The 27,595-nt window shown below is 50.5% G+C and overlaps 1 protein-coding gene across 2 annotated transcripts in view; it reads left to right on the top strand.

The window, feature by feature from the left end:
• Positions 1-27,595, top strand: part of LOC138260564 (excretory canal abnormal protein 6-like) — a 137,088-nt gene that overhangs the window by 45,945 nt on the left and 63,548 nt on the right. The gene's annotated exons all lie outside the window — the stretch shown is intronic.

The following is a 27,595-nucleotide window of genomic DNA, read 5'->3' as shown; positions in this document are numbered from 1 at the left end:
CATTTATGCTGGATCATGGGACGGTGCATGGGACGGTGCTGCGTTGTGTGTTATACTGTCTCATTTATGCTGTATCATGGGACGGTGCTGCATTGTGTGTTATACTGTCTCATTTATGCTGGATCATGGGACGGTGCTGTGTCGTGTGTTATACTGACTCATTTATGCTGTATCATGGGACGGTGCCGTGTGGTGTGTTATACTGTCTCATTTATGCTGGATCAAGGGACGGTGCTGTTTCGTGTGTTATACTGTCACATTTATGCTGTATCAAGGGACGATGCTGTGTCGTGTATTATACTGTCTCATTTATGCTGTATCAAGGGACGGTGCTGTGTTGTGTGTTATACTGTATCATTTATGCTGGATCATGGGACGGTGCTGTGTTGTGTGTTATACTGTCTCATTTATGCTGGATCATGGGACGGTGCTGAGTCGTGTGTTATACTGCCTCATTTATGGTGTATCATGGGACGGTGCTGTGTCATGTGTTATACTGTCTCATTTATGCTGGATCATGGGACGGTGCTGCATGGTGTGTTATACTGTCTCATTTATGCTGGATCATGGGACGGTGCTGCGTGGTGTGTTATACTGTCTCATTTATGCTGGATCATGGGACAGTGCTGTGTCGTGTATTATACTGTCTCATTTATGCTGTATCATGGGACGGTGCTGTGTCATGTGTTATACTGTATCATTTATGCTGTATCATGGGAGGTGCTGTGTGGTGTGTTATACTGTCTCATTTATGCTGGATCATGGTACGGTGCTGCGTGGTGTGTTATACTGTCATTTATGCTGGATCATTGGACGGTGCATGGGACGGTGCTGCGTGGTGTGTCATACTGTCTCATTTATACTGTATCATGGGACGGTGCTGCGTGGTGTGTTATACTGTCTCATTTATGCTGGATCATGGGACGGTGCTGTGTCGTGTGTTATACTGTCTCATTTATGCTGTATCATGGGACGGTGCTGTGTGGTGTGTTATACTGTCTCATTTATGCTGGATCAAGGGACGGTGCTGTGTCGTGTATTATACTGTCTCATTTATGCTGTATCAAGGGACGGTGCTGTGTTATACTGTCTCATTTATGCTGGATCATGGGACGGTGCTGTGTTGTGTGTTATACTGTCTCATTTATGCTGGATCATGGGACGGTGCTGTGTTGTGTGTTATACTGTCCCATTTATGCTGTATCAAGGGACAGTGCTGAGTCGTGTGTTATACTGTCTCATTTATGGTGTATCATGGGACGGTGCTGTGTCGTGTATTATACTGTCTCATTTATGCTGTATCAAGGGACGGTGCTGTGTTATACTGTCTCATTTATGCTGGATCATGGGACGGTGCTGTGTTGTGTGTTATACTGTCTCATTTATGCTGGATCATGGGACGGTGCTGTGTTGTGTGTTATACTGTCCCATTTATGCTGTATCATGGGACGGTGCTGAGTCGTGTGTTATACTGTCTCATTTATGGTGTATCATGGGACGGTGCTGTGTGGTGTGTTATACTGTCTCATTTATGCTGGATCATGGGACGGTGCTGCGTGGTGTGTTATACTGTCTCATTTATGCTGGATCATGGGACGTGCATGGGACGGTGCTGCGTGGTGTGTTATACTGTCTCATTTATGCTGTATCATGGGACGGTGCTGCGTGGTGTGTTATACTGTCTCATTTATGCTGCATCATGGGACGGTGCTGTGTCATGTGTTATACTGTCTCACTTATGCTGTATCATGGGACGGTGCTGTGTGGTGTGTTATACTGTCTCATTTATGCTGGATCAAGGGACGGTGCTGTTTCGTGTGTTATACTGTCACATTTATGCTGTATCAAGGGACGGTGCTGTGTCGTGTATTATAATGTCTCATTTATGCTGTATCAAGGGACGGTGCTGTGTTATACTGTCTCATTTATGCTGAATCATGGGACGGTGCTGTGTTGTGTGTTATTCTGTCTCATTTATTCTGGATCATGGGACGGTGCTGTGTTGTGTGTTATACTGTCCCATTTATGCTGTATCATGGGACGGTGCTGAGTCGTGTGTTATACTGTCTCATTTATGGTGTATCATGGGACGGTGCTGTGTCGTGTATTATACTGTCTCATTTATGCTGTATCAAGGGACGGTGCTGTGTTATACTGTCTCATTTACGCTGGATCATGGGACGGTGCTGTGTTGTGTTATACTGTCTCATTTATGCTGGATCATGGGACGGTGCTGTGTTGTGTGTTATACTGTCCCATTTATGCTGTATCATGGGACGGTGCTGAGTCGTGTGTTATACTGTCTCATTTATGGTGTATCATGGGACGGTGCTGTGTGGTGTGTTATACTGTCTCATTTATGCTGGATCATGGGACGGTGCTGCGTGGTGTGTTATACTGTCTCATTTATGCTGGATCATGGGACGTGCATGGGACGGTGCTGCGTGGTGTGTTATACTGTCTCATTTATGCTGTATCATGGGACGGTGCTGCGTGGTGTGTTATACTGTCTCATTTATGCTGCATCATGGGACGGTGCTGTGTCGTGTGTTATACTGTCTCATTTATGCTGTATCATGGGACGGTGCTGTGTGGTGTGTTATACTGTCTCATTTATGCTGGATCAAGGGACGGTGCTGTTTCGTGTGTTATACTGTCACATTTATGCTGTATCAAGGGACGGTGCTGTGTTGTGTGTTATACTGTCTCATTTATGGTGGATCATGGGACGGTGCTGTGTTGTGTGTTATACTGTCTCATTTATGCTGGATCATGGGACGGTGCTGAGTCGTGTGTTATACTGCCTCATTTATGGTGTATCATGGGACGGTGCTGTGTCATGTGTTATACTGTCTCATTTATGCTGGATCATGGGACGGTGCTGTATGGTGTGTTATACTGTCTCATTTATGCTGGATCATGGGACGGTGCTGCGTGGTGTGTTATACTGTCTCATTTATGCTGGATCATGGGACAGTGCTGTGTTGTGTATTATACTGTCTCAGTTATGCTGTATCATGGGATGGTGCTGTGTCATGTGTTATACTGTATCATTTATGCTGTATCATGGGACGGTGCTGTGTGGTGTTTTGTACTGTCTCATTTATGCTGGATCATGGTACGGTGCTGCGTGGTGTGTTATACTGTCATTTATGCTGGATCATTGGACGGTGCATGGGACGGTGCTGCGTGGTGTGTTATACTGTCTCATTTATACTGTATCATGGGACGGTGCTGCGTGGTGTGTTATACTGTCTCATTTGTGCTGGATCATGGGACGGTGCTGTGTCGTGTGTTATACTGTCTCATTTATGCTGTATCATGGGACGGTGCTGTGTGGTGTGTTATACTGTCTCATTTATGCTGGATCAAGGGACGGTGCTGTGTCGTGTATTATACTGTCTCATTTATGCTGTATCAAGGGACGGTGCTGTGTTATTCTGTCTCATTTATGCTGGATCATGGGACGGTGCTGTGTTGTGTGTTATACTGTCTCATTTATGCTGGATCATGGGACGGTGCTGTGTTGTGTGTTATACTGTCCCATTTATGCTGTATCATGGGACGGTGCTGAGTCATGTGTTATACTGTCTCATTTATGGTGTATCATGGGACGGTGCTGTGTGGTGTGTTATACTGTCTCATTTATGCTGGATCATGGGACGGTGCTGCGTGGTGTGTTATACTGTCTCATTTATGCTGGATCATGGGACGTGCATGGGACGGTGCTGGGTGGTGTGTTATACTGTCTGATTTATGCTGTATCAAGGGACGGAGCTGTGTCGTGTGTTATACTGTCTCATTTATGCTGGATCATGGACGTGCTGTGCGGTTTCTTATATTATGTCATTTATACGATATCATGGGACGGTGCTGTGTGGTTTGTTGTGTTATGTCATTTATACTATATCATGGGACAGCGCAGTGTCGTTTGTTGTATTATGTCATTTATTCTATATCATGGGACCGTGCTGTGCGGTTTGTCATATAATGTAATTTATACTGTTTAATGGGACGGTGCTGTGTGGTTTATGTCATTTATACTGTATCATAGGACGGTTTGTTATATAATTTATACTGGATCATGAGATGTTGCTGTGTTGTGTATGTCAGTTACTATATCATGGGACAGTGCTGTGTGGTTTGTTATATTATGTCGTTTATACTGTATCATGGGACGGTGCTGTGTGGTTTGCCATATGATGTTATTTATACTATATCATGGGACAGTGCTGTGTGGTTTATATCATGCATACTATATCATAGGACAGTGATGTTTGGTTTATGTAATTTATACTGGATCATGGGATAGTGCTGTGTGGTTTGTTATATTATGTCATTTATACTATATCATGGGACGGAGCTGTTGTTATAGTATGTCATTTGTACTATTTCATGGGACAGTGCTGTGTGGTTTATATCATGTATACTATATCATGGGACAGTGCTGTTTGGATTATGTCATTTATACTATATCATGGGACTGTACTATGTTGTATGTTATATTATGCATTTTATAGTATATCATGGGGCAGTGCTGTGTGGTTTATATCATTCATACTATTTCATGGGACAGTGCTGTTTGGTTTATGTCATTTATACTATATCATGGGACGGTTCTGTATGGTTTGTTCTATTATGTCATTTATACTGGATCATGGGATGGTGCTGTGTGGTTTGTTTTGTTATGCCATTTATACTGTTTCATGGGCCGGTGCTGTGTGGTTTGTTATATTATGTCCTTTATATTATATCATGGGACAGTGCTGTGTGGTTTATATCATTCATACTATTTCATGGGGCAGTGCTGTTGGGTTTATGTCATTTATACTATATCATGGGACGGTTCTGTATGGTTTGTTATATTATGTCATTTATACTATATCATGGGACGGTGCTGTGTGGTTTGTAATATTATCTCATTTATACTATATCATGGGACAATGCTGTGTGGTTTATATCATGTATGCTATATAGTGGGACAGTGCTGTTTGGTTTATGCCAATTATACTGGATCATGGGATGGTGCTGTGTGGTTTGTTATATTATGTCATTTATACTATATCATGGGACGGTGCTGTGTGTTTTATATCATGTATAGTATATCATGGGACAGTGCTGTTTGGTTTATGTCATTTATTCTGGATCATGGGATGGTGCTGTGTGGTTTGATATATTATGTCATTTAAACTATATCATGGGACGGTGCTGTGTGGCTTGTTGTATTATCACATTTAAACTGTATCATGGGACGGTGCTGTGCGGTTTGTTATATTATGTCATTTATACTATATCATGGGACAGTGCTGTGTGGTTTATATCATGTCTACTATATCATGGGACAGTGCTGTTTGGTTTATGTAATTTATACTATATCATGGGACTGTACTATGTTGTATGTTATATTATGCATTTTATACCATATCATGGGGCAGTGCTGTGTGGTTTAAATCATTCATACTATTTCATGGGACAGTGCTGTTTGGTTTATGTCATTTATACTATATCATGGGACGGGCTGTATGGTTTGTTCTATTATGTCATTTATACTGGATACTGGGATGGTGCTGTGTGGTTTGTTATATTAGGTCATTTATACTATTTCATGGGACGGTGCTGTGTGGTTTATATCGTGTATATTATATCATGGGACAGTGCTGTTTGGTTTATGTCATTTATACTATGTCATGGGACGGTACTATGTTGTATGTTATAATATGCATTTTATAGTATATCATGGGGCAGTGCTGTGTGGTTTATATAATTCATACTATTTCATGGGACAGTGCTGTTGGGTTTATGTCATTTATACTATATCATGGGACAGTGCTGTATGGTTTGTTATATTATGTCATTTATACTATATCATGGGACGGTGCTGTGTGGTTTGTTATATTATCTCATTTATACTGTATCATGGGACGGTGCTGTGTGGTTTGTTATATTATCTCATTTTTACTTTATCATGGGACGGTGCTATGTGGTTTGTTGTGCTATGTCATTTATAATGTATCATGGGACGATTTTGTGTGGTTTGTTATATTATGTCATTTATACCATATCATGGGACGGTGCTGTATGGTTTGTTATATTATCTCATTTATACTGTATCATGGGACATTGCTGTGTGGTTTGTTATATTATCTCATTGATACTTTATCATGGGACGGTGCTGTGTGGTTTGTTGTGTTATGTCATTTATAATGTATCATGGGACGATTCTGTGTGGTTTGTTATATTATGTCATCTATACTGTATCATGGGAAGGTTCTGTGTGGTTTGCCATATGATGTTATCTATACTGTATCGTGGGACGGTGCTCTGTTGTTTATGTCATTTATACTCTATCATGGGATGGTGCTGTGCTGTTTGTTGTATTATGTCATTTATACTATATGATGGGACGGTGCTGTGTGGTTTGTTATATTATGTCATTTATACTATATCTTGGGACAGTGCTGTGTGGTTTGTTACATAATCTCATTTATACTGTATCATGGGACAGTGCTGTGTGGTTTGTTGTGTTGTGTCATTTATAATGTATCATGAGACAATGCTATGTGGTTTGTTACATAATCTCATTTATACTGAATCATGGGACGGTGCTGTGTGGTTTGTTGTACTATGTAATTTAGAGTGTATCATGGGACGGTGCTGTGCAGTTTGTTATGTCCTTATACTGTATCATGGGATGGTGCTGTCAAGTTTGTTATATTATGTAATTTATACTAAATCATGGGACGGTGCTGTGTGGTTTGTTATATTATGTCATTTATACTGCATCATGGGGCGGTGCTGTGTGGTTGGTTATATTATCCCATTAATGCTGTATCATGGGACATATTATCTGATTTATACTATATCGTGGGACGGTGCTGTGTGGTTTGTTACATAATCTCATTTATTCTGTATCATGGGACAGTGCTGTGTGGTTTGTTGTGTTGTGTCATTTATAATGTATCATGAGACAATGCTATGTGGTTTGTTTCATAATCTCATTTATACTGTATCATGGGACGGTGCTGTGTGGTTGGTTATATGATCCCATTAATGCTGTATCATGGGACATATTATGTGATCTATAGTATATCATGGGATGGTGCTGTGTGGTTTGTTATATTCTGTCATTTATACAGTATCATGGTACGATGCTGTGTGGTTGGTTATATTATCCCATTAATGCTGTAGCATGGGACGATGCTGTGGGTTTTGTTGTGCTATGTCATTTATACTTTATCATGGGACAGTGCTGTGTGGTTTGTTATATTACCTTATTTATACTGTATCATGGGACAGTGCTGTGTGGTTTGTTGTGTTATGTCATTTATACAGTATCATGGGACGATGCTGTGTGGTTTGTTGTGTTATGTCATTTATACAGTATCATGGGACGATGTTGTGTGATTTGTTATACTATCTCATTTATACTGTATCATGAGACAGTGCTGTGTGGTTTGCTGTGTTATGTCATTTATACTGTATCATGGGACGGTGCTGTGTGGTTTGTTGTGTTATGTCACTTATACTGTATCATGGGACGATGCTGTGTGGTTTGTTATATTATCTAGTTCATACTGTATCATGGGACAGTGCTGTGTGGTTAGTTGTGTTATGTCATTTATACTGTTGTGGAGTGGTGTGTTACTGTGTGCTCTGGCTTGGCACAGGGCGGACGGCTGTGCCTTGCATGGGGTGTTTGTTGTGTTGTGGTGTGTTACTATGTGCTCTGGCTTGGCACAGGGTGTGGTGTGTTACTGTGTGCTCTGGCTTGGCACGGGGTGTGGTATGTTAATGTGTGCTCTGGCTTAGCTCAGGGTGTGGTGTGTTAATGTGTGCTCTGGCTTGGCACAGGGCGGATGGTATCTTGTGCCTTGCCATGTGGAGTATGTTGTAGTGTGATGTGTTACTGTGTGCTTTGGCTTGGCACAGGGTGTGGTGTGTGACTGTATGCTCTGGCTTTGCACAGGGTGAGGTGTGTTACTGTGTGCTCTGGCTTGGCACAGGGCGGATGGTATCTTGTGCCTTGCCATGTGGAGTATGTTGTAGTGTGGTGTGTTACTGTGTGCTCTGGCTTGACACAGGGTGTGTTGTGTTACTGTGTGCTCTGGCTTGGCACAGGGTGTGGTGTGTTACTGTGTGCTCTGGCTTGGCACAGGGTGTGGTGTGGTGTGTTACTGTGTGCTCTGGCTTGGCACAGGGTGTGGTGTGTTACTGTGTGCTCTGACTTGGCACAGAGTGTGGTGTGTTACTGTGTGCTCTGACTTGCACGGTGTGCGGTGTGTGGATTGTGTGCTCTGACTTGGCACAGAGTGTGGTGTGTTACTGTGTGCTCTGACTTGGCACAGGGTGTGATGTGTTACTGTGTGCTCTGACTTGGCACAGAGTGTGGTGTGTTACTGTGTGCTCTGGCTTGGCACAGGGTGTGGTGTGTTACTGTGTGCTCTGGCTTGGCACAGGGTGTGGTGTGTTACTGTGTGCTCTGACTTGGCACAGAGTGTGGTGTGTTACTGTGTGCTGTGGCATGGCACAGGGTGTGGTGTGTTACTGTGTGTGTTACTGTGTGTTCTGTCTTGGCACAGGGTGTGGTGTGTTACTGTGTGCTCTGGCTTGGCAGGTGTGTTACTGTGTGCTCTGACTTGGCGCGGTGTGTGGATTGTGTGCTCTGACTTGGCACAGAGTGTGGTGTGTTACTGTGTGCTCTGGCTTGGCACAGGGTGTGATGTGTTACTGTGTGCTCTGACTTGGCACAGGGTGTGGTGTGTTACTGTGTGCTCTGACTTGGCACGGGGTGCGGTGTGTGGATTGTGTGCTCTGACTTGGCACAGGGTGTGATGTGTTACTGTGTGCTCTGTCTTGGCACAGGGTGTGATGTGTTACTGTGTGCTCTGGCTTGGCACAGGGTGTGGTGTGTTACTGTGTGCTCTGGCTTGGCACAGGGTGTGATGTGTTACTGTGTGCTCTGGCTTGGCACAGGGTGTGGTGTGTTACTGTGTGCTCTGGCTTGGCACAGGGTGTGATGTGTTACTGTGTGCTCTGGCTTGGCACGGGGTGTGATGTGTTACTGTGTGCTCTGGCTTGGCACAGGGTGTGATGTGTTACTGTGTGCTCTGGCTTGGCACAGGGTGTGATGTGTTACTGTGTGCTGTGGCATGGCACAGGGTGTGATGTGTTACTGTGTGCTCTGGCTTGGCACAGGGTGTGGTGTGTGGATTGTGTGCTCTGACTTGGCACAGGGTGTGGTGTGTTACTGTGTGCTCTGGCTTGGCACAGGGTGTGGTGTGTGGATTGTGTGCTCTGACTTGGCACAGGGTGTGGTGTGTTACTGTGTGCTCTGGCTTGGCACAGGGTGTGATGTGTTACTGTGTGCTCTGGCTTGGCACAGGGTGTGGTGTGTTACTGTGTGCTCTGGCTTGGCACAGGGTGTGATGTGTTACTGTGTGCTCTGGCTTGGCACAGGGTGTGATGTGTTACTGTGTGCTGTGGCATGGCACAGGGTGTGATGTGTTACTGTGTGCTCTGGCTTGGCACAGGGTGTGGTGTGTTACTGTGTGCTCTGGCTTGGCACAGGGTGTGATGTGTTACTGTGTGCTCTGTCTTGGCACGGGGTGCGGTGTGTGGATTGTGTCCTCTGTCTTGGCACAGGGTGTGATGTGTTACTGTGTGCTCTGGCTTGGCACAGGGTGTGATGTGTTACTGTGTGCTCTGTCTTGGCACAGGGTGTGGTGTGTTACTGTGTGCTCTGGCTTGGCACAGGGTGTGGTGTGTTACTGTGTGCTCTGGCTTGGCACAGGGTGTGATGTGTTACTGTGTGCTCTGGCTTGGCACAGGGTGTGATGTGTTACTGTGTGCTCTGGCTTGGCACGGGGTGTGGTGTGTGGATTGTGTGCTCTGGCTTGGCACAGAGTGTGGTGTGTTACTGTGTGCTCTGGCTTGGCACAGGGTGTGGTGTGTTACTGTGTGCTCTGGCTTGGCACAGGGTGTGGTGTGTTACTGTGTGCTCTGGCTTGGCACAGGGTGTGATGTGTTACTGTGTGCTCTGGCTTGGCACGGGGTGTGGTGTGTGGATTGTGTGCTCTGGCTTGGCACAGGGTGTGGTGTGTTACTGTGTGCTCTGGCTTGGCACAGAGTGTGGTGTGTTACTGTGTGCTCTGTCTTGGCACAGGGTGTGATGTGTTACTGTGTGCTCTGTCTTGGCACAGAGTGTGGTGTGTTACTGTGTGCTCTGGCTTGGCACAGGGTGTGGTGTGTGGATTGTGTGCTCTGGCTTGGCACAGGGTGTGGTGTGTGGATTGTGTGCTCTGGCTTGGCACAGGGTGTGATGTGTTACTGTGTGCTCTGGCTTGGCACGGGGTGCGGTGTGTGGATTGTGTGCTCTGGCTTGGCACAGGGTGTGGTGTGTTACTGTGTGCTCTGGCTTGGCACAGGGTGTGGTGTGTTACTGTGTGCTCTGTCTTGGCACAGGGTGTGATGTGTTACTGTGTGCTCTGTCTTGGCACAGGGTGTGATGTGTTACTGTGTGCTCTGGCTTGGCACAGGGTGTGGTGTGTTACTGTGTGCTCTGACTTGGCACGGGGTGCGGTGTGTGGATTGTGTGCTCTGACTTGGCACAGGGTGTGGTGTGTTACTGTGTGCTCTGGCTTGGCACAGGGTGTGGTGTGTTACTGTGTGCTCTGGCTTGGCACAGGGTGTGGTGTGTTACTGTGTGCTCTGGCTTGGCACAGGGTGTGGTGTGTTACTGTGTGCTCTGGCTTGGCACAGGGTGTGATGTGTTACTGTGTGCTCTGGCTTGGCACGGGGTGCGGTGTGTGGATTGTGTGCTCTGGCTTGGCACAGGGTGTGGTGTGTTACTGTGTGCTCTGGCTTGGCACAGGGTGTGGTGTGTTACTGTGTGCTCTGGCTTGGCACAGGGTGTGATGTGTTACTGTGTGCTCTGGCTTGGCACGGGGTGCGGTGTGTGGATTGTGTGCTCTGGCTTGGCACAGGGTGTGATGTGTTACTGTGTGCTCTGGCTTGGCACAGGGTGTGGTGTGTTACTGTGTGCTCTGGCTTGGCACAGAGTGTGGTGTGTTACTGTGTGCTCTGGCTTGGCACAGGGTGTGATGTGTTACTGTGTGCTCTGGCTTGGCACGGGGTGCGGTGTGTGGATTGTGTGCTCTGGCTTGGCACAGGGTGTGATGTGTTACTGTGTGCTCTGACTTGGCACAGAGTGTGGTGTGTTACTGTGTGCTCTGGCTTGGCACAGGGTGTGGTGTGTTACTGTGTGCTCTGTCTTGGCACAGGGTGTGATGTGTTACTGTGTGCTCTGGCTTGGCACAGGGTGCGGTGACAGGGTGCGGTGTGTTACTGTGTGCTCTGTCTTGGCACAGGGTGTGATGTGTTACTGTGTGCTCTGGCTTGGCACAGGGTGTGGTGTGTGGATTGTGTGCTCTGTCTTGGCACAGGGTGTGGTGTGTTACTGTGTGCTCTGTCTTGGCACAGGGTGTGATGTGTTACTGTGTGCTCTGGCTTGGCACAGGGTGTGATGTGTTACTGTGTGCTCTGGCTTGGCACAGGGTGTGATGTGCTCTGGCTTGGCACAGGGTGTGGTGTGTTACTGTGTGCTCTGGCTTGGCACAGGGTGTGATGTGTTACTGTGTGCTCTGGCTTGGCACAGGGCGGACGGTATGTTGTGCCATGCCATGGGGTGCATGTTAGGGTGCGCTGTGTAGCGTGTGGGCCATTCTCCCAGGCCTCTCCAGGACGTGCGTCGGGTGCCCCAGCTCCCACCAGCTGGGGAGGGGGTTCCTTGGCAACCACTGGTGCCCTCCGGCGCGCAGTGACGCAGGGGCCATCTTGGGGGAGGAGCCCTCCATTGAGGGGCACTGGCGCTAATGAGCTGAGTTCGGAAGCTGGGGTTCAGGGAGGGGGTGGCTCAGGGCAGGCTGTGTGCTCAGGAGGGAGGGGGCGTGGGGAGTGGTGGTCGTGCGGCCCTCCTCGTCCTCTCACCAGGCCAGCCTGGACCAGCAACTGCACACAGGGGCTTCACTTAACCTGCACCAACAACAGCTGCACAACAGCAACTGCACTCAGGCCTCACACTGCACCGACAACAGCTGCACTCAGGCCTCACACTGCACCGACAACAGCTGCACTCAGGCCTCACACTGCACCGACAACAGCTGCACTCAGGCCTCACACTGCACCGACAACAGCTGCAGTCAGGCCTCACACTGCACCGACAACAGCTGCAGTCAGGCCTCACACTCCACCAACAGCAACTGCACTCAGGCCTCACACTGCACCAACAACAGCTGCACTCAGGCCTCACACTGCACCGACAACAGCTGCACTCAGGCCTCACACTGCACCGACAACAGCTGCAGTCAGGCCTCACACTCCACAACAGCAACTGCACTCAGGCCTCACACTGCACCGACAACAGCTGCACTCAGGCCTCACACTGCACTGACAACAGCTGCACTCAGGCCTCCCACTGCACAACAGCAACTGCACTCAGGCCTCACACTGCACTGACAACAGCTGCACTCAGGCCTCACACTGCACCGACAACAGCTGCACTCAGGCCTCACACTCCGCAACTGCACTCAGGCCTCACACTGCACCGACAACAGCTGCACTCAGGCCTCACACTGCACGGACAACAGCTGCACTCAGGCCTCACACTGCACCGACAACAGCTGCACTCAGGCCTCACACTGCACCGACAACAGCTGCAGTCAGGCCTCACACTCCACAACAGCAACTGCACTCAGGCCTCACACTGCACTGACAACAGCTGCACTCAGGCCTCACACTGCACCGACAACAGCTGCACTCAGGCCTCACACTGCACCGACAACAGCTGCAGTCAGGCCTCACACTCCACAACAGCAACTACACTCAGGCCTCACACTGCACCGACAACAGCTGCACTCAGGCCTCACACTGCACCGACAACAGCTGCAGTCAGGCCTCACACTCCACAACAGCAACTGCACTCAGGCCTCACACTGCACTGACAACAGCTGCACTCAGGCCTCACACTGCACCGACAACAGCTGCAGTCGGGCCTCCCACTGCACAACAGCAACTGCACTCAGGCCTCACACTGCATTGACAACAGCTGCACTCAGGCCTCACACTGCACCGACAACAGCTGCAGTCAGGCCTCACGCTCCACAACAACATCTGCACACAGGCTTCACTTACACTGCACTGATAAAAGGTGCAGTCAGGCCTCACTTCCACTGCACCGACAAAAACTGTAGTCAGGCCTAACACTCCACAACAACAACTACACTCAGGCTCACACTGCACCGACAACAGCTGCAGACAGGCCTCACACTGCACCAACCGCAACTGCACACAGGCTTCACTTACACTGAACCAACAACAGCTGCAGTCAGGACTCACACTGCACCAACAGTAACTACACTCAGGCTGACACTGCACCGACAACAGCTGCAGTCAGGCCTCACACTCTACAACAGCAACTACACACAGGCCTCACTTACACTGAACCAAGAACAGCTGCAGTCAGGCCTCACACTCCACCAACCGCAACTACAGTCAGGCCTCACACATCACCTACAACAACTGCAGTCAGGCCTCACACTGCACAACGGGCTTCACTTAACCTGCACCAACAACAGCAGCAGTCAGGCCTCACACTGCACTGACAACAGCTGCAGTCAGGCCTCACACTCCACAACAGCAACTGCACTCAGGCCTCACACTGCACCGACAACAGCTGCACTCAGGCCTCACACTGCACTGACAACAGCTGCACTCAGGCCTCACACTGCACAACAGCAACTGCACACAGGCTTCTCTTAACCTGCACCAACAACAGCTGCAGTCAGGCCTCACACTGCACAACAGCAACTGCACACAGGCTTCTCTTAACCTGCACCAACAACAGCTGCAGTCAGGCCTCCCACTGCACAACAGCAACTGCACTCAGGCCTCACACTGCACTGACAACAGCTGCAGTCAGGCCTCACACTCCACCAACAGCAACTGCACTCAGGCCTCACACTGCACCGACAACAGCTGCACTCAGGCCTCACACTGCACAACAGCAACTACACTCAGGCCTCACACTGCACCGACAACAGCTGCAGTCAGGCCTCACACTCCACAACAACATCTGCACACAGGCTTCACTTACACTGCACTGATAGCAGGTGCAGTCAGGCCTCACTTCCACTGCACCGACAAAAACTGCAGTCAGGCCTAACACTCCACAACAACAACTACACTCAGGCTCACACTGCACCGACAACAGCTGCAGACAGGCCTCACACTCCACAACAGCAACTACACTCAGGCTCACACTGCACCGACAACAGCTGCAGTCAGGCCTCACACTCCACAACAGCAACTACACTCAGGCTCACACTGAACGGACAACAGCTGCAGTCAGGCCTCACACTCCACAACAGCAACTACACACAGGCCTCACTTACACTGAACCAACAACAGCTGCAGTCAGGCCTCACACTCCACCAACCGCAACTACAGTCAGGCCTCACACATCACCTACAACAACTGCAGTCACGCCTCACACTGCACAACAGCAACTGCACACGGGCTTCACTTAACCTGCACCAACAACAGCAGCAGTCAGGCCTCACACTCCACAACAGCAACTGCACACAGGCTTCTCTTAACCTGCACCAACAACAGCTGCAGTCAGGGCTCACACTCCACAACAGCAACTGCACACAGGCTTCTCTTAACCTGCACCAACAACAGCTGCAGTCAGGGCTCACACTGCACCGACAGCAACTACACTCAGGCTCACACTGCACCGACAACAGCTGCACTCAGGCCTCATACTCCACCAACAGCAACTACACTCAGGCTCACACTGCACCGACAACAGCTGCAGTCAGGCCTCACACTCCACAACAGCAACTACACTCAGGCTCACACTGCACCGACAACAGCTGCAGTCAGGCCTCACACTCCACAACAGCAACTACACTCAGTCTCACACTGCACCGACAACAGCTGCAGTCAGGCCTCACACTCCACAACCGCAACTACACTCAGGCCTCACACTGCACCGACAACAGCTGAAGTCAGGCCTCACACTCCACAACAACAAGTGCACACAGGCTTCACTTACACTGCACTGATAGCAGGTGCAGTCAGGCCTCACTTCCACTGCACCGACAAAAACTGCAGTCAGGCCTCACACTCCACAACAGCAACTACACTCAGGCTCACACTGCACCGACAACAGCTGCAGTCAGGCCTCACACTCCACAACAGCAACTACACTCAGGCTCACACATCACCGACAACAACTGCAGTCAGGCCTCACACTGCACAACATCAACTGCACACGGGCTTCTCTTAACCTGCACTAACAACAGCTGCAGTCAGGCCTCACACTCCACAACAGCAACTACACTCAGGCCTCACACTGCACCGACAACAGCTGCAGTCAGGCCTCACACTCCACCACAACAACTGCACACAGGCTTCATTTACACTGCACTGATAGCAGGTGCAGTCAGGCCTCACTTCCACTGCACCGACAAAAACTGCAGTCAGGCCTAACACTCCACAACAACAACTACACTCAGGCTCACACTGCACCGACAACAGCTGCAGACAGGCCTCACACTGCACCAACCGCAACTGCACACAGGCTTCACTTACACTGAACCAACAACAGCTGCAGTCAGGACTCACACTGCACCAACAGTAACTACACTCAGGCTGACACTGCACCGACAACAGCTGCAGTCAGGCCTCACACTGCACCAACAGCAACTGCACACAGGCTTCACTTACACTGCACCGACAAAAGCTGCAGTAAACCATAAATTACAGTGCATCAACTGCAGCTGCAGTCAGACTTCACTTCCACTGCATTGACAGCAGCTACACACAGGTTAGCATTCACACCTTATAAAAAAACAAGCATTTGCAATGCAATGGGTGTCACATTTGCTCAAGTTAGAGCTATTAGCGTTGGGAACTCCTAGCCACACTTTTCTTGCCACACAAATTGAAACTGAAAAGTAATACAGTTTCACATAAGCGAGCTCATTCAAAGTGCCACAGCATCAGTGTGAAGAAGCACACAGAAGGAAAAAGAAGTTCGCTCCAGTCAAACATATCGGCAAAAGTGCACTTAGCCGTGTAACAGGGGCGATGTCCAAGGTGGTAACTAAACCGCCCCAAGGAGGGACAAACGTAAAGCATTTACCAACAAAAATAAATAATTTTTGAAGGGCAAGCCTATGAACGAGTGGTAGTGATTGTCATGCAGTGGGCGTGGTTAAAAGCTCAGGTACATACCAACACGTTGGAAGTCCAGATACCTACCAACACGTCGGACCTAAAAATAACATAACTAAATAAGATTGCAGTTCTTCATTGAGATAAAAAACGTGTGAATATTTTATGTACATTTGAGTTATAAAATAGTCCCTGGTGCATTGCAATGCAAGTACTCCATAGGAGGTGTAATGATACACTATACACCCAATAGCATGTGGTGAGAGAGAGAATGGAGCCTCAGCAAAGTCTATGCATGTGTTGGTCATGGCTCTGCTGAGGGAATTTGCCTGGATTTTTTTGCTTTTTTTTAGTGTTTGCTGACTCTCTGTCCACTTTCACACTGTCTGGCAGTGGGAAAGTGGGTGCGCCCACCCTACCTATGGTAGGAAGGAGTGGGTAGGGACATGATTGAGGTGCTGTACCCAGGAGGGCCCTGTAAATCAGGTATATCACATACCCAGGGTGGCAGGGGTGCCTGCGCTCTAGGTGGCTGTCCCGATGCAGGGGCCAGCTCTGAGGGCCACGACTGTGGGGCTGATGGTAGGTAGAGGGACGGGTGGAAATACAAAGGTGTAGCCTCACCAGGAGGGGGAGCACCCCATGTGAGTGTCACCTAACTAAAGGAGGGGTTCAGGCGTATCCATAAGGGTGGGCCGGTCCTCTGCTTGTAGCCATCGGCCATGGGCACTGTCCGCCTGTATCGGCAAGGGGAAAATGTGTGCGCATGTCCTGCCTGTAGGAAGCTGGCTCTCTATATACTATACCAAAATGAGGTTTAGTGTGCACAGAGTCCAGGGGACCCCCAGAGGCTTATCAGAGGCTAACGTAGATAATACTAATGCTCTCTGTTGTGGTAGTGTGGTCGAGCAGTTAGGCTTATCGGAGGGTAGTGCAAAGCATTTGTTTTTTTCAGAATCAAGAAATGAGGCACACACTCAATGACTAACTCCAGGCCAATTGTTTGAGTATAGCAAAAATATGTTTTGGAACCAAAGGATCTTTGTTGCAGGTAAGTACAGTTGCAAGTAACTATCAAGCATATGCATCAAATGTACTTTGTTTGGGTTTTTGCAGTGAAAGTAGTTTACAAGTGAATAGCACTGTTCAATTTCAAAAACTGACACTGTGTAATTTTTCATAGGGGTCCATAGAGTCCTGGGGGAGGGAAAAGTGCTAACACATTTAACAGGTAAGTACACGGCTTACGATTCCAGTTTTCGGGAGTTAGGATTTCCACAAGCCAAGGTTCAAGTTGAACCCAAACGTACACCACCAGCAACACGGGGCCAGCTGTGTGCAGAGGTCTAAGTAGGCATCGGGTTTTCAATGGAATCCTATGAGGACTGGGGGACTTGGTAGAAAAGAGTTTGCAGGTAAGTACCTGTGGTTTCAGGACACAGGCCTGTGGGGTTTAGGTCTGCAAGGGGGGTCATAGGTCAGCACCAGACACACACCCTCAGCGGCACAGGCGCGGCCAGGTGAAAGCACAGCATCAGTTCCCAATACTTTTCAATGAGGGAACCCCGGGGGTCACAAAGATGCTGCAGGCTGGGTCCAAGGGGTTGGTTCCAGAAAACCAAAGGTTGGACAGGAAGGAGAGGTGCCTGCTGGATGTTTCTGGACTGTCGGTCTGATTCCCCAAGGCCAGTGGGGCTTGGATGCAGGAGTACCTTTAGGCATCAGGAATCTTTGTTGGATCCAGTCGCAGGCGGGGGGGGGTCCACTGGATTCAGGTTGCAGGCATCATCGTAGTAGCCAGGAAGGGTCAACCTAGGATGGACTTAAGTTCAGAATTGCCTGGGGACCTTCTCTGGACCAGTGGGCCACCTGGACTCTGGCCATGAGCGTCCGGTGCAAAGTGTGCAGGGTTTTCAGATCTGGGACTGTTCTGGAGTCCTTTTGGAGATTTCTTCTGGACAGGGCCACTGTCCTCAGGAGTTCTTGGTCCTCTGCTGGGCAGGCAGACCTCTGGGGGTTTGTAGAGGTCACTGGTCCTGCAGGATGCGTCGCCTACTCAGAGCAGGTATCTTTGAAGCTGCAGACAGGCCGGTAGGGCTGGGGACAAGTTATTTGTCATCTGGATTCTTTACTGCTGGGGTCAGCTTAGCAGTCCTTCTTCTTCGTCTTGAGGTTGCCAGGAATCTGGTGATCAAGGTTCAGGGGTGCCCCTAAATACTAGATTTAGGGGTGTTACAAGGGTCAGAGGGCAGTAGCCACTGGCTACTGTACATGAGGGTGGCTACACCCTTCCTGTACCCACTCCCTTTCGGGAGGGGGGCAAATTCCTATCCCTATTGTTCCCTCTCCTCCAAAACAGGATGAAGGATTCTGCAGGGTGGGGGTCACTTCAGCTCTGGACACCTTAGGGGTGGTCCTAGCTGCAGTGGTCACTCCTCCTTGTTTTACCTAAATGTCCCACCTTATCTGCTGCCAGAAGTGGGTCTTGGTCGGGGGTGGGCATCTCCACTAGCTGCAGTGCCCTGGGGCACTGTAACAGGAGGCCTGAGCCTTTGAGGCTCACCACCAAGTGTTGAAGTTCCTGCAGGGAGGAGGTGTTGGGCACCTCCACCCAGAACAGGCTTTGTTCCTGACCCCAGAGGACATAAATGCTCTCACCCCAAGGGGTCAGAAACTTGTCTGTTAGTAGCAGGCTGGCACAGATTCGTAGCCCTGCACTAAAGAGTTGGGTAAAATACAGGGGGCATCTCTAAAGATGTGCTCTGTGTGCATTTACAGCAAATCCAACACTGATATCAGTGTGGGTTTATTGGGCTAAGAGGTTTGATACCAACTTCCCAGACTTCAGTGAAGCCATCATGGAGCTGTGGAGTGCTTAATGACAAACTCCCAGCCCATGTACTTTATATGGCCATACTGCACTTACAATGGCTAAGAATGGACTCTGTAGGGGCATATTGCTCATGCAGCAATGCCTTCACTTGTGGTATAGTACACCCTGCCTTATGGCTGTAATGCCTGCTAGAGGGGTGACTTACCTATGCCACAGGCAGTATTTTGTGTGCATGGCATCCTGAGGGGGATGCCATGTCGACTTTGCCTTTTTCTCCCTACCAACACATACAATTTGCAATGGCAGTGTCCATGTGTTTGGTGAGGGGTCCCTTATGGTGGCACAACACATGCTGCAGCACTTAGGGACCTTCCCTGGTCACAGAGCCCTTGGTACCACTAGTACCTTTTACAAGGGACTTATCTGTGTGCCAGGGGTGTGCCAATTGTGGGAACAATGGGGCATTGTTAATGAAAGAACACTGGTGCTGGGGCCTGGTTAGCAGGGCCCAGCACACTTCTCAGTCAAGTCAGCATCAGTATCGGGCAAAAAGTGGTGGTGGGGGGGGGGGTAACCATGCCAAAAGCGACACTTTCCTATACTCCCCTAGTTGCGAGGTGGTGCTGACCAATGTGTGTGAGTCCCACCTTGGCAGGGCCCAGAGTGTGGGCAGAGGCCATGGGGCCTGAACCTGGCATAGCAGGCCAGTGGGTGCACACTTATACAGTGAAGGATTTCATGTATGTTGCACCTGGCACAGCTTGCCAATAGGGGCACTCTTGCCAAGGGGTGTTGGATCATGTAGTGAGCCAGGCCCAGGGGGCCTCTCCATGCCCATGTGCACGTGGGAGCTCATATATATGTGGAGCTTGGCATAGATGGTTTCAAGGTGTCTACGTGCACCTGGACAACATAGGCTTAGAGGATGCTGGCTCAACTTGTCAGTGTGTGCTTCCTGATGACTAGTAACACTCGCCTGAGTATGCATTTTAGGAAAGTACCCTATTTTTGGCATGGTTACCCCCGCTTTTTGCCTGGTGTCAGTCTGTTTTTGACTGTGTTCACGGGGATCCTGCTAACCAGACCCCCAGTGATTGTGCTTCCTCCCTCTAAATTTGGTTGTCCAGGACTTTGCACACCCCACAATTGGCATACTGGTACCCCATGTAAGTCCCTAGTATATGGTACTTAGGTACCCCGGGCATTGGGCTACAGCATGTTTTGTGCCACCCATGGGAGCCCGTGCAAAATGTGTCTGCAGGCCTGCCATTGCAGCCTGCAAGAAAAGGTCCATGCACCCTTTCACTACAGATCACTGCACCAAGTCACTATAAATCACCCCTATGGCAGGCCCTCTAGCCCAGAGGGCAGGGTGCAGGTACCTGTGTGAGAGGGCACCCCCTGCATGAGCAGAGGTGCCCTTACGAACTCCAGATCCATTGCACTGGACTTCGGAAGTGCGGGGAAGCCATTTTACCCATGTAGTGGACACAGGTTACTACCTACATAATGGTAACTCTGAACCTGGGCATGTTTGGTATCAAATATGTCGGAATCATACCCCAATACTGTTGTATTGGTTGTATGATCCCATGCATTCTGGGGACTCCTTAGAGGACCCCAGCATTGCTCCTACTAGTCTTCGGGGTTTTCCGGGTAGCCCAAGGTGCTTCCTCCCCTCAGACAGGTCTCTGCTCTCCTGCTGCTTGACCTGCTCAGCTAGAGGAAGGAAGAACAAAGGATTTCCTGTGGAAGATGGGGCGGGGGTAATGCTCTCTCCCTTGTAAACAGTTGTGACATGGCTTGGGAGGGGTAGCCTCCCCAAGCCACCGGTTTGCTTTGAAGAGCACATTTGGTGCCCTCCTTCCGTAAACCGGTTTGCACCAATCCAGGGACTCCTGGTCCCTGCTCTGGAGTGAAACTGAACAATGGAAAGGGGAGTGACCACTCCCCTATCACCACCCCAGGGGTGGTGCGGAGAACCCCTCCAGGTGGCCGCTTTATTCTGCCTTCTTGAATCCAAGGTGGGCAGAGGCCCCTGGGAACATCTGAGTGGCTAGATCAGGCAGGTGACATCACAGCCTCTTCCTGATAGGTGGTCACCCTGCTAGGTAACCAATCCCCCTTCCTGGGCTATTTAGGGTCTCCCTCTTGGGTGGGTCTTCAGATTTGACACGCAAGATTCCAGCAGGACTCCTCTGCATCGTTTACTTCATCTTCTGGCCACTGGGACTCCAACTGGACCCTCCAGGAACTGACAATCCACTCTGCAACATTGTTTCTTTGGCTCCTACCAGCAACTGCAGCGTTTCCATGGCTGTGTATCCTCTGAGGGTGATGAGTCTTCACCCTTCACAAGAAGTAAGAAAGAATCTCCCTTGTAGTCAAGGAGTCACTCCCCTGCATCCGCAGGCACCAACTGCAATGACGATCAGCTGTGTTGATCTTCTCTCCTCCGGAGCTGTGTGGATCCTGTATCATAGGTGGTGGTCTGGCATGGTTCCCATGGTCCTTTCTACCACCTATCCAACTTGGGAGACGGTAAGCCCTTGCCTTTTCTTGCAGGTCAGTACCCCTGTGCACTGCGACTCTTGCAGCTACCAAAGCTTTTTAGTTCCTCCTCCAAGGAATCTTCAGGCTCCATATATCCTCGAGCCCTAGCAACTCTTTCTGCAATGCACAGTCTCCTGCCTTCTGCTCCAGCGCCGTGGGACACATCTTCAGGTGTGCTGAGTGGGCCTTACTGCTACTCCTGTGCCTGCTGCCCGTGGGTTGCCTGTGGGGGCTGCCTGCTCTTCTTGTGACTCTCCCAGCTGCTGAGGGTCACCTCGGACTCCCCTCCTTGGATTAACTCACCTGGCCCTTGCTGGTCCTCTTCAGCCTTGCAAAACTTTCTTCTCCGACTCTTGCATTTGCCAAGGCTTGTTGGTGGTTTTGCAGCACCACTGACTGACTGCATCAAAATCGTCGACGTGGGACATCATTTGTATTCCTCCTGGAACTCCTCCTCTGCTTCTATGCTGCAATACTGACTTTCTCCACCTACTATCAACTTGGTCCTGCATCCCCAGAAGGACTTGGTCCCCTTCTCTTGCAGGATCCACCTTTGATTTCTTCCAGTCTTGTCTGGGTCTTGCTCAGTCCTTTTCCAAAGTCCTCCTGTTGGTTTGGGGGAAAACCAGACATTTACCTCTTTTCTCCTGGTCGCTGGAGGGCACCCTGGTATTTACCTCTTGGGGTTCCTAGTTCCTCCACTCTACCGATTCCACTTCCTTGGGTGGAGGACTGCCTTTCACATTCCACTTTTTTAGTATATGGTTTGGCGCTCCCCTAAGGCCCTCATTGTTTGCTATTACTTTTACCAATGCATATTGCTTTTTATGCTATTTCCTGATTGCTAATGTGAATATAATTGTGTGTTTTCGTTTCCTGCAGTTGGGGTATTGCCTATACAGTATTTTAGTAATTGTGTTACTATAATAAGGTACCTTTATTTTCGTAACACTGAGTGTTTTCTTTCATGTGTGTGAGGACTGTGTGACCACAGTGGTATTGTATGAGCTTTGGATGTCTTCTAGAAAAGCCTTGGCTGCTCTTCCACAGCTACCTCTGGGAAGCCTGGCTTCTAGACACTGCCTACACTTCACTAACAGGGGATACCTGGACCTGGTATAAGGTGACAACACCATAGGTGCTCACCACACACCAGGCTGCTCCCTACATGCAGCTCGCACCCGGGTGGTTTTCCTATGTAGGTGCTGGAGCGGGCACCACTTGCCAGGGTGTGCACATTTGTGCATGAGTAATCTAAGACATGAACTGAGCCGAAGAGAATTGGCCAGTGTTGGCGCACTGGCACCTTTGTGGTGGCTTTAATGAAATTGCCCCAGGTGCCCCCATGAGCATGTGTGTGCGCCAGGGCATAAGTGCCCGGAGCTGCAAACACCCATGCGTGTTCACAGTATCTAGGAGCGCTGCTCTACCCAGAAGGTAACATGGGAGAATGAGTCTTATTAGGTCTGGCTGCTATAGTGGATTGCAGGGGAACAGCCTCAGGATGTTTAGTATCGATGGACTCAGGATGACAAACCCCTTCTGATGGAAAGGTGGTTTTGTCATCGATGCCCTAGAAGTGCTACTTCTAGGAAGGTGGCATTTATAGGTGCGGAAATGGTTCTGGTGCCTTGTAAACTAGGCTTCATTCTATGGGTCACGAGGGTGGAGCACAGCATCCAGAATGACAGGTCCCTGCCATGTGGGGCCTGGGTAGACAGATTGGGGGAGAGGTTTTTGACACTTGGCCTTGTGTCGCCAGAGTATGGCCCCACTAAAGATAAAGATCTACCTTCCAGAGCTTCAGGGCGGACAGGGAGGAAATATAGGGGAGACATCTGCGGTTCAAAGGAGAATCCTTAGAAGCACCCCCAAGGTCAAAGGAACTATCTAGTATAACTAGGGGTACTCGATGTCTATAAGGCAGAGTAACAGTTACAGGACCAGTGCTGCTGGACCGCGTGCGCACACTGCCAGAGGAATCTGTTGTACCCAGGGGTATAACCGTCGGGATCTGCACTCCCTTTCCTGCCTAGAGACTGGCCTGGGGCCGATTGCCTGCGGTTGTGTAGCATCCTGAACGGTAACTCTCCAAGGGTTTGTTGGCTTGTTCCTGTTATCTGAGGAGGTTTCAGGGACATCAAAGACCTCCTGAGAGGGACTTACATCAATGGCCAGTAATATCTGGAGAACGGTGCCCTCTGCTGCGCCCACATCGTACGCTGGGCTTCACCTGACAACAGCGACGTTAGTGTGGCCTCTGTATTGTGTATGGAGACCGGAATTGCCTGGTGAGGGCAGCTTGCCAAAGGCTGACTGCACTTCATGTGAGTGGGCCTTCATCGTGGGGACCACTGCGCACTGAAATATCTTGTTGATGTGAACAGGAGCACGTGGTGCAGGACCTGCGGGGCCCACTGTTGTCGAGTGGTTCACATTTCTCTTGTGTGAGCCACAGCTGCACGCTCATTGCGTGCGCTGCCCTATTCATTTGTTGCAACCCTCGGAGGTGGGGATGTAGCCTGAGTTGTGCTGTACTTGGCCTCGTATGGCACGGCTGAACTTCCATTGAAGTGTGTGAACAGGGAGTCTGGTGCGACTACAAGTCATTGAGTACTAGACAGCGTGCCTCATTCCAGAGAGGTAGAGAAACCAAGTTTGAGTGTAACTCGATGGTCTAGTGCAACTCACATCATTGTGTGCTAGATATTGTGAGTCCCAGAGGGGTGCGGGATTTATATCCTTTAATGGAAGAGTCCGGGAGGGTCTGGTGCGGTCCAAGTTCTCACGCACCAGTCTGGTGCCTCTGTCCGAGGAGGCACCATCTTGGGAAATGGCTTGTGAATGATCATATGCTTGGGGGGACTCAGATCAGTGGCTCCCTGACATTGTGCCTCCTTTTTGCAAAGGTACCGCACTGAGCCCTTTTCACGTGGAATCGTAACCGTCTGGGATCACTGGAGTCGATCTGCCCCTGATGCAGCATCTCCTGGTACAGGATGTGCGAGCCTAGTAACTTGTCGTGTGCAACTGGAAGTCTCAAGGACGACTCACAGCCCCGACCGTATCTCTCAGTTCCAGAGGTGCTGAAATTGGTAACTATTTGGTAACACTGGACTGTCTGGCTGGGATGGGTGCCTCGGTGTCTAACAGCGGCCCATGCGACCCTCCACTTGTGTTTTGCAAACCTCGGAGTGAACCTCCTGTGGGGAGCCTGAACGTCTTGTTGGCTTTCCTTTCCCCCTTCTTGACTCCAGAACCCTGAGGCTGGTGACTAGCCGCTAGTGCCTAGCAACCAGGGAAAGGCTGATGCAATCTTTGGTTCGTGGAGGTGCGGGATAGCTGAAGCTGGTTGATGGGTGAGGGGGGGCTTGGGACTTAGACATAGTGGCATCCACTATCTGGGTATCAGGGCACCGCATTAGGTGCCAGGAGTGAGTGCGTATGAGTGAGTGTGTGCATGCGCTGGCTGATACCCGTGGCACCGCACGGCGGTGCAGAGTGGATGCGTGGGAATGAGTGCAGGTGAATACGAAGGCAGTATCGGGTGGTTGCTGGTCACATTTATCCTGTCAGGAAGTCCTTACAGTTGGCATTACGTTGTACTAGTGAGGCTGCAGGCGCAGTACTGTGCGAAAGTTTTGTAAACCTTGTATGTACATTTTGCTGCTAACATTGGGAACCGGGTGCCCCCTGAACTGATGTGTTGCGCTGATTGTGGGGAATTCTAGGGTGGGTCTTGTGCGGACAGCGTCTGGCACCTTATGTGGGTGCGGGGAGGGAATGTATTGTTTTCCTCATGTGTACATACAGTAGCTCGTCTCTAACACAGCTGAGCCTCATAAGTGGCTCCATTGCAAATCCGGGCAGAGGCCTAGAGTTACATTATAGCCATGCTGTGTTGACAAGGTGTGTTGAATACAATCTTTGTATGCATGCACTGTGTGAAGTCTCCTTGTGATGCGCAGCGTGGTTGTGCTGGGGAAGTGCTGTGTCTTTGCTTTACATATTACACATTGGTGATAAGCCTGACCGTTCCGTGCCAAGCTACCCAAGGGTGAGCACAGGTTATACCGTGAGTGTAATCACCCACCCTTGATGGGGGTGGCGGGTTCTGCCTGGCTAGAGTCCTGCCTCAGCCAACCAGAATGTGCCGGCTCCAGCAGTATGTATTAAAGAATTGTTAAAACTAGGTCTTTCAAACAGCTGTACTGTCAGACCAGTCCTAATCAGCATTGCTTGGCCACAGAATCAGCCCACATTGGCCTCTTGGCCGCCATGCTGGCACTGTCCTCTAGGCAGACAGGCCATTCTGGGCACGTAGACTATGGTCACAGCATCAGCCCACACTGGCCTCTTGGCCACCCTTCTGGCACTGTCCTTTGTGCAGACAGGCCAGTCCGGGCATGTGAGCTCTGTTCACAGCATCGGCCCACACTGGCCTCTTGGCCACCCTTCTGGCACTATCCTCTGGGCAGACAGGCCATTCCGGGCACGTGGACTGTGCCGGTCCGGGCACGTGGGCTGTGGTCACGGCATCAGCCCACAGTGGCCTCTTGGCCGCCCTGCTGGCACTGTCCTCTGGGCAGACAGGCCATTCCGGGCACGTGGACTGTGCCAGTCCGGGTACGTGGACAGTGGCCACGGCCTTGCCCCTCGATGGTCCAGGCCTGGGACGGTTGCACCTCCCTTGTGCCCTGACGTCCTTTACTCTCCTCGGGGTATTTGTTAATTCATTGTGAACCTCTTATAGCGCTGCATGTTAGGATAGCGTTACTTTAGGGTGGTGTATCTAGGTATGAAGTGATCCAATCAGGAAGCATCGCTGGGGGTTCAGTCGGCTTCAATCATTGGTCCAGTAGATTGTCATTCACGTGTTCCTTCCGCCCACCACAGCAGGCAGCCCCTCCAGCTACTCGCTGTGGTCACTGGCAGTGAATGCACTAAGTCTGTGCACACGGTCCACACCTGCCTGAGATCAGCGCACTATTCTTCAGCTGTGAAGCCTGCGTAAAGTGGGCTTCAGTGAGTTTATATGTTAACTTTACAAACCAGCTGCATATTGTGCCCGCACTCATTTTTAGGCCTCTGCTGGTTGGAAAAGTCCTTTTTTGGGCTTATCAAGAGCTTACAGCATGGGTCACCCTCTCCCTGGGGATCCTCCCCCCCTCTCTCCCACTTCAGTGCCACACCCGGGGTGCCAGCCCCCCTCTCCCTGGGAGTCCTCCCCCCTCCTCTCCCACTTCAGTGCCACACCCGGGGTGCCAGCCCCCCTCTCCCTGGGGGTCCTCCCCCCCTTCTCTCACTTCAGTGCCACACCCGGGGTGCCAGCCCCCCTCTCCCTGGGGGTCCTCCCCCCCTCTCTCCCACTTCATTGCCACGCCCGGGGTCTCAGCCCCCCTCTCCCTGGGGGTCCTCCCCCCCTCTCTCACTTCAGTGCCACACCCGGGGTGCCAGCCCCCCTCTCCCTGGGATCCTCCCCCCCCCCTCTCACTTCAGTGCCACACCCGGGGTGCCACCCCCCCTCTCCCTGGGGGTCCTCCCCCCTCCTCTCCCACTTCAGTGCCACACCAGTGAGTGCCATCCCCCTTTGCCACCCTCACCCTGGTGGCCTGCCCCAGTCTGCTGCAGACGTGCCGTAGCACTGTCCTAACACCTGCCCTGGAGCAACAGAGGCCTCAGCCCTACAAACACCCTTCACCCACCACACACCCGGCCAGCAGATGGGGTGCCTGGCACCGAGGCGGACACGCTCAAAGTTTGAATATTTATAATGGTTGTTCCTGGGGGTGGGCGCCTGGGTGGTGGTGGTGGGGGGAGGCCCCCTCCGCAGCGCATAGATGCTTCAGGTGTCCTGAATCTGTGCGCCTGTCGGCCCTGCTCACCAGTGATGCCAGCCTGTAGGGGGTGGTGGTGAGGGGAGGGCCGGCACACACCGCAGCAGGGGTCCCTCAGCCTCTCACCCTTGTCCTC

This window comes from Pleurodeles waltl, chromosome 2_1, assembly GCF_031143425.1.
Source record: "Pleurodeles waltl isolate 20211129_DDA chromosome 2_1, aPleWal1.hap1.20221129, whole genome shotgun sequence".
NCBI lineage: Eukaryota > Metazoa > Chordata > Amphibia > Caudata > Salamandridae > Pleurodeles > Pleurodeles waltl.
This window is presented reverse-complemented; position numbering and strand designations above follow the sequence as displayed.